Source organism: Stegodyphus dumicola, chromosome X1 (assembly GCF_044657685.1).
Source record: "Stegodyphus dumicola isolate Sdum_Otavi_A_Nest chromosome X1, ASM4465768v1".
Taxonomy (NCBI): Eukaryota; Metazoa; Arthropoda; class Arachnida; order Araneae; family Eresidae; genus Stegodyphus; species Stegodyphus dumicola.
The window spans coordinates 179233758-179242340 of NC_140780.1; the positions used below are offsets into that span (position 1 = coordinate 179233758).

Genomic DNA, 8583 nt, shown 5'->3' on the forward strand with positions numbered 1-8583 from the left:
GTTGTTTTCCTTCTTAGTGTACGCATTATAAGGAACTTCAGAATTATTCAGAAAAGAATAACCTTCAGACTACTATCACATGTCGAATGTTTCCTCTTTACAAATGTCCAAAGTTATGAAATCACTTGAAGCCAATTTTGTGATTTTGAACTTGGTACAAAATTTTATTGTTTTACACGTATGTTTTTTTTTCCTTATTACGTGCTCCGCCCTTAGGCACTACATGGAAAGGGAGGGATGCCTTGTGGAGGTCTTTTTAAGGGAAACTGGCTCGTATCCACGTTACACATGGAAAAAACCACGAAAACACCCATGCAGCGAGCCCGTTCGCCGGGACTCGAACCCCGGACCGAACTTCCAGTGTTCATCGGCTTTTACCGCTCGGCCGCTTGTGGTCCCTACACGTAATGTTAAAACTGTAAATAAGTTTTTCTGCGGGAATTAATATTTATATATTAATATGTTATTTCCGCGGGAATTAATATGTTGTTATGTAATTAGTTAAAAACTGCAAGATTAAGTTAGTGATTTAGTCCAGCGCATACGCATGATTCCTTCTGAATCACTGCTTACCCTAACGAAGCGAACTTTCAAACTAGAGTGTGTTAGGAAAATTCAGTAAGTTTAAGTTTTTCAAACAAGATGTAAAATAATTATAAATATGAAAGAATGAGAAATACGTTACTCGCGTCTAATAAAATGACATAGACGTTATCACAGAAAAAGTAGAATTTTCTTATAATATTAATGTTTGGGTGCCAATGAACCTTATAATTATTTCCTAAAGAAACATAACATCTAACCAAAAAAGCGTATTTTCGCAGAGTAAATAACCTACAGACTACATTTTACGAAAAGAATCGTCTTGTATTCCATTACGATTTTAGCGTTCGTTTTCGAGTATTTGAGTAACATAATGAATATTTTAGTTCACGTTTTGCCAGTGTAATGGCATGTACTACATTAGCCATGTGCTTTTGTGTTGCAGTATTAGAAATATGTTTTCTTAACAAATGTTTATTATTTGTCTATTTTAAACAAATGCACTGTTAAGCAAGTATTAAGAGATACTAACAACACACTAAGAAATCTAAGCCATGAATTGAGGAAGCTCTCCATTAAATTATGCTGTGATATTTATTATAAGTTCCTAGCCAATTATTTTATTTTATTTTTTTCAGTTTTATTCTTCTATATTTCTTACGTCAAAACGCTCACTGCAGAACATCATACAAATTAGTTAACTCAAAGAAAAATTTAAAGACATCGATATACAGAATGCATTAAGTGCAATTGATAGCTGTATGATTTAATTTGTGTTGCCAGCGTTTTCTCTGCCGATTAAATGTAGTAAATTATAAATTTAAGAGAAAATTTCAGGTGATACGTAATAATTCTGAATTTATAGTTAGTAATTTATGAATTTATAATTTTTAATTTTTGAATTTACAGTTTTAGCTGGTAGTTTACTATCCAATACGTTTGACTATTTGAATTCGAAATTTTAAATTCTACATTTGACCTGCCTACCGAAAGTAGTTTCTATTAAATTTCTGCAGCTCAAAAATAGTAGCTCAATACTAGTTTGCTTATAATTTAAGTTGTTTTATACTTTAATTATTTAGTAAAAGATAACTCATTGGCTTGACACAGAGCCTTACGTAGCAGGTCATTAAGCTTATGACTCTTGTTCATAATTTTAAATTGCCAGACACCTGCAACTTTATACATTCATTGGGAGCAGTCAAACTTTAGTTGTCATTTAGACAAATCAATGAGAATATCACCCAGAGTGCACGACAGAAGGGTACCGAATTGAGCAGCGAGAAAGGAGAAGCTGAACGAGAGTCTTTCAACCGTCTTTCCTTGCCATCGCTCTTAAGGACTGTCGGTTAGACAGTCTTTAAGAGCGGTATTATTATAGTACAGTAATATGTAATACAATATGCTCCCATGAAGTAAAGCTACTAAATATTTATAAACGTTCAAACATTCTCCAGGATTTGAACATGGGCCCACTACTATGCTAATAGGGCAACATTAAGCTAAAAGTACTCAGTAAAGTATTTTAAGATAAGGAGGCTATAATGCAAGCAAGCATGAACTTAGTAGATAATATTTCAAATTACTTAATTTTGCGGGCTACAAGAATAGGAATGATGTTTTCCCGTATTTTTAATATTTCTGTTCATAATTATGATAAAAAGGTAACATATTTTGGATTTATATAAAAGTTCAAGAAAGCATATAAGTGATAACCAGGAATTATTTCATCTTGATTCGATGAACGTATTGAGGAAAGTGAATTAATTATATCATTTTCAAATCACTGTCACAAGTCCAATAGATTACGTTGCGTACAGCAGGTTAAGGGATTTAAACATTTTTTACACTAACAAGGCAAAAACTTTGTTCTAAATTTCGCTAGCGCTTAGAAATAGAGCCTAAAGTTCTCACACAAGAAGAAAAGTCAAGATCGTTTCGCTGTGTTGAAGATATCCAGCATATTTTCTCATTAATTCTTTTAATAAAAAACTTCACTTCCACTCCTCCATTACAATAAGAAAATAGTTAAGCAGTAAATTAAATCTCTAAGCATGTTCTTTCACTCCTATAGATTTATTTATTACCACGTGACGTTTTATTAGACTCAGTTTAATTAAGAAATCGATGCGGATAATTTCTCATACCTCATGGCTAAAGAAAGAAATAATAGGCAATAGACAGAGTGTTTACAGAACGTCTTAATTGCCTGATGCCTCACATAGCTTTGATCGACACAACGTTTAGCTGTTTGCCAGATAATTTAGTGGAATGTTATCCAGAAGTCCCCGGTTTAAACATACTGGAGACTAGAAGGATGGAACAAAGTAGTTGCATATGCATAAGAGCTACAATTTTCAATGCGTAGCCAAACAGACATTACAAATTTCTATTTAAGTGCAGACTTGAAAATTAGGCTACACGTGGTATGAACTCTTATTATAATTCTTAATATGTCATGAACAAGTTAAAAACTTAACAGATAGTATAAGGGTTTCGAATATTTTTACTAAGTTAAGAAACAAATTCAAATTTTTACAAAGAGTTACAAAACATTTGTTATAAATAAATATATAAAAATCACTTGGCAGTGTATAATATTTGAATTTATTTCTATTATATTTAATAAAATTCACAGAGAATGATATGGTTGATATGCAGAGTCATTAGGTTTTTTGATGCTGGAAACATCAAAAATATGCAATGCCCTCTCCTGAACCGCTCGAATACGTTTCGAGTATGATTCCAATTGCACCATGAAGACATGCGGAAAGGAGAAAGAAAATACCTTATATACTCCCCCTTCTAAAGGGCAATGGAGGATGAGAGAATCCAAACGCCAAATTCTGGTCGTGACGAATTATCATCCACTACCTTTTTTTTTTTAGTTCGGACGCTGCTGTAGAGTCATTAGGTATTTTGATGCTAGAGACATGAAAAATGTGCGATACCTTCGCCAGGACTCGAATACGTGTCTAAGATGCTTCCAATTACACCCCGAAGGCATGCAGAAAGGATCTAAATAGTACCTTGTAGGTAGTCCCGAGTCGAATTAATTAAAAATACAGGATTTATTCAGAAAATTAAATAAAAATACATGAATTATTTAAAAATACAGAATTAAAATTACATAAATCTATTTTTAATATTCCAAAAGATGGAGTAAGCAAATATAAAAGTACAAAAACGTCCGGCAAATCTCTTTTTTTATTTCGGAAACGTCTTATAATGGAGCGCAAGCAGACATGAAGCTTAAAGTGATATATTGTCAGCTATGAGCAAACAATACAAATGTGCTAATACATCTTTTCCTTTCAAACTCACGTTTCATATTTATAGGCGTTAGAAGGAAAACAGATTAAACTTCTCGTGGCTCCTATTTAATAAGCTGAAATTCAATTTAGAAGTCTTCTCTGTAATTAACTTCTAAATACTTTCAATTAAATAGTTTCAAGGATTTGTTGCCTTAGAAACGGAGCTAATAGTTGACAGTTTTCAACTTTGTGTTTACTTTAAAAGATCAATTTCGTTTCGCAGGAAGTTAATAGTTAGGAGCTGCGCGTATCAATAAACTAAAAATTCTATTTATTTGTTAAAAATTTCTTGATAAGTAATTTCATTTAAAATATATCTAGATATATACCTTTAAACAAGGCTATATTTTATAAACTTCAACATTAAAAAAGTGAAATCTGCACTAATCTTGAGCACCGAGCTATGATTTCCTGTTTCTTATTTTGCTTAGGTTCTCTAACATTACTATTTTTTTCCAAAATGTTCTGGCATCTAAAAGCTAAATTCGGGATTTTCTTAAACACTGCAGATGATTCTGTCATTGTTTTCCAGGGGATAAGGCTATTATAACAATATGTTTTTATTTTAATATTAGATAAATTTTAAAATAACACATAGTTAGAGGATCGATTTGAATATTGATGAGCACATTGAACTACATATATCTTTTAGATTACACTGGCGAATATTGGTGATGATAGATATGATTATACTGGTGAATGAACCTCCTAGATTATACGGATGGATAAACATATTAACACTGAATGTAACACCAAGATACCGAATAGGGAGGCAAAAACTAAGCTTCATAGAGGCAAATTTTATACAATGAATTCCGTTTTGTAATTGCCTTAAAATTTAAAAAGGGTCTTTAATTTTAATTAATTAAACATTTTATAAATTAAAGGAATCTTATCAAAGAATTATGAACATTTCTAATACTGGAACAAATTTTCTTTTCTCTGTATCTGAAGTCATGAAGAATACAGTTTTCCTTTTGCGTGTATGTATTAGAACATTACAAACACAAACTATTGCCTTTCCTTTTAAAAAAACTATGTATATATATACGTATATATCTGCGTGTGTGTGTGTGTGTTTATACTGCTACAGAGCATCATCAACTCATCAAGTTCAGGACAATATTGCTAAAACAATTTCTATTCATAGTTTGCAACATAGTAGCAGACCTTAAAAAAAATTTACCTATTTCAGTATTTTCCTTATTAAACATTGATCAATAGGATTTGTGTCCGCAGCATTCAATCGATACCCTATCTTGCAAGAGATCTGCCCCAAGCATTGTTAAAGTTGGGGAGAAGATGTAGGAACAATAAACAAAATCACAGGACGTAAACTGTCAAATTTTTCATCGAAGTACGGACCTAATAGGCATAAGGATATAAAATTTTAATGTAATGTATGAATCAAAATTTCACAAAACGTTTTGCTTAAGAGATAAGATATATATTTTAAAATTTCGGGAACAATAGGCATATTTGTTTTGGGAACAATAAACATATTAGTTATTTCTACTGTATAAATGTACGGCAAAAAGACGAAAAGGGGTTCCATGCCTGTAAATATTACAAAAGACTGGATCCATATAGTCTCATTCGCTTTTCGCTTTCTCTTGTTAATTTTTCTTAGAACATATATTTTACCCTTTCCCATGCAATTCTATTTCTACTGTGCTTTGTCTTTGAACTGTTGCCTTAGTTTCACTGTTGCTGAACTATAGTATTATTAATTATCTTTATTATACAAAAATCTAATTTCATTGTTTCATAAGTTATGTAATTTCCTTTTTCCAAAAATTTTAGAAAATAAATTATTGGCCATATTATTACAACGATATCAATTTCAAATCCTTTTACCAATATAAAATTATTATGCCTAGAAAATTTTATGTCATTTCAACTTTCTTTCAAAAAGTTTTGAAAGAATTAAAGAAATTTTATAATCTAACAAGGCTCCGTTATAAAGAGTGGACTGGAATAGCAAATATTAACTTCATCTTCCCTTAGATTTCTGGCAGCGAAATGGACTGGTTAAAGAACTAGTTTCATTTTTCCTAATTAATGCTCAAGTGTAGCTAATCTCACTTTCAGAACTTACAACTATCCCTCAAATTCTCTGTTATGATAAATTACCATACACTAGTAAATTTATATTTGTGATTACCTGAATTTGATATTTAAATGGAATGTAATAGTTCTGCTATGATATGGACAAGATGTATAAGATTACACTACTAAGTAAGGAAGTGCAGTTTCTGGAGAAGGAAAAGTATTGTGCGGGCACCTCCAGCACAGGCGTGTCGTTTACGCTTGGATCAGAGTTTCCCTGCAATGATACAGTGTTTGAGCAGAAGCGAAATGTAGATAAAAGTTCTCATTTGCAGGTGTAAATGGATATAACTCGAAACAGCATGAAGGTTATTGCTTTTCTAACATAACGGATTTCGTATTTATCGTTTGCTTATCGAAACCTAAAATCCTCTTTTATCCGCAAGTTCCGAATAGGTTAGTAAAATATCATCCTTCAATCATTTTTTAGTCCTCAACTGGGGTAGAAAAGTTTAACTGCCAGACATATAGTAATTATATTTTACTGTAGTTTAAATATTTTGCATCTATTTTCAAAAATTTTGTTGCTTTGAAATATAAGATTTTGCCACTACTTCATAAAATATCGTTTACAGCAAATGTCTTAAAAATAAAATATGTCACAGTTATTCAGCATTGTACATAGTAACCTTTACAGCACAGAGACACAGTAAAATGATTAATTTCAGTTACCCCAGCTTCATTTTTACTACCATTTCGTCATAAGTACTGACTGCTCGACCAACTATTGCAATATCACCAATGCAGAAAATTAACCAAAACTAGAAAAATATTTAAGAACTTAAAAAAACTGTATAATAAGCGTAAAAGTAGTATTTAAAAAATATTTAAAAGCATGCTCAAGAAAATATTTGATACTGGAACTTATTCATGTTATTTAATAAGGAAAATGACGAGGAAATAAAATTAATTATTTTTTACAAATTAACTTTTATGGACTATTATAGCTAAAATAAATCTGCATATATTACATAATATAAGTAAATAGGTACATGAAAAATCTTTTGAAACTTCAGATATTTATTGTAGTTATCTATCAAACTAATGTCGATCGGAAATTTATCCGTATTTTCTTTTTAACTGTCAACATAAAAGTGTTCAATTCAGGCGTGTCGTTATACCTAGCTAATAATCGCTAAAATTATTTTGCCGGCATATTTCAAGAAACGCGTACTGTGTGTTGGAAATGAAATCAGATCTTTAAACCTGTTATGAAGCTTAGTAATTTGCAGATGTTTTTAGAGTTTGTTATATAAATGCACAGAAACGTGTTTTGGGATTAGAAAAGTTCTATAAACCAGAGTGAAAGCTATTGACTGCAGTTAGAGAAAAACATTCATTTTTAAATGTGACACTTTATATTACACTAAAGATACGTTTCTTTGCATCTTACTTCACAGTGTCTAATAAATAAGTTTTTCAGTTTATTTTTAAACTCATAGAATTAAGTCCACTCAAAAAAGACATTTTCCTTGGGTTTAAATAAAGAATAATAGAATAAAAAGTGGTGCTTTTTACTTGCTTATTCTTTGAGTATTTTCAGGCAATTATGTTTCAAAACTGTTTTTCAGAATAAATGCCTCACTTAAACTGTTCAATGATCATTAAAATGTCTTTAAAATATCAGTTTACGTCTAATTAATCTGCTAATAAAGTTATCAAAATTTCTGATGAGAAATATGTTCTATACATAAATGCTACTGAAACTAAAACTTTAAGGCGAAAGCGTAAATTAAAAAGTAACACAAAATACAGTGCGGTTAAATTAAGTCGCTTACAATATTAATACAAGAAACTCTGAAAACTGAGAAATATTTCTTTCCTAATATCTCAATTTTAGCTACAGTCACCCTTTTACATACTAAAAGCCGAAACATCCCAACTTCCACTCCCACTTTCGCGGGATAAAAGTTGAACTTTGAGATGTTCGAGAACATGGAAAAGATAACTAACTCCAGAAAACTTTTTCTGTAAAAAAAAAAAAAACTAAAATACTGAACACTTACTACTTGGTTTCTACATCAGTGGGACTCTACGAAAGACGGAAACTAGTTTCTTGCTCGTTCCAGTTAAAAGAGAATATTTTTTGACTACTTGAGACTACAAGCTCTAACTCTAAGACAGACTGTGTGCCCGGCAGTGCTCCCAATGAACACTGAGGCGCTGTCGCTGGAAGAAAACTAGGAACTAATGGGAGAGGCTGACTGCATCTAGCTCCAGCAAATCAATAGCCAGTCATGGAGGACTAGACCACTCCGTACGCATAGGGGAGAATCTTGCCCCTCCTCAATATTCGTGCCCTCGTCCTTACCATACTTTTTCCACAGGCCGGCCAACTAGGGAGCAGGAATGTACTTTACAAGAACTTGATACCAACGGGAACAGTCAGAGACACAGAACTTTGCTAAAGAGCGAAGACCTTAACTGGGTCACTTTTGTCTTTGGGGGCCGACGAATCTCTGATAAAGTTTGTCATATAGTAACTGTTTTTTCTAGAGATAAAGTAATTTAATGAATAAGTATTGACTCGTCCTAAAATGTTAATAGAGCTCGGATGCTGTTTTCTCAAACTTAAATAAACTTTTAATAAATAAATTTACTCAAATACGAAAATAAA

General features: G+C 31.7%; 1 protein-coding gene across 8 annotated transcripts in view; it reads right to left on the minus strand.

Annotated features, from left to right (window-relative positions):
* Window positions 1–8151, minus strand: part of LOC118187080 (RIMS-binding protein 2-like) — a 481618-nt gene extending 473467 nt beyond the window's left edge. For all 8 annotated transcript variants that reach the window (XM_085807914.1, XM_085807917.1, XM_085807913.1 and 5 more), the window contains exon 1: window positions 7973–8151. The gene's annotated coding sequence lies outside the window, so the exon portion shown is untranslated. The remainder of the gene's footprint in view (window positions 1–7972) is intronic.
* Between the last annotated feature and the right edge of the window lie 432 nt (window positions 8152–8583).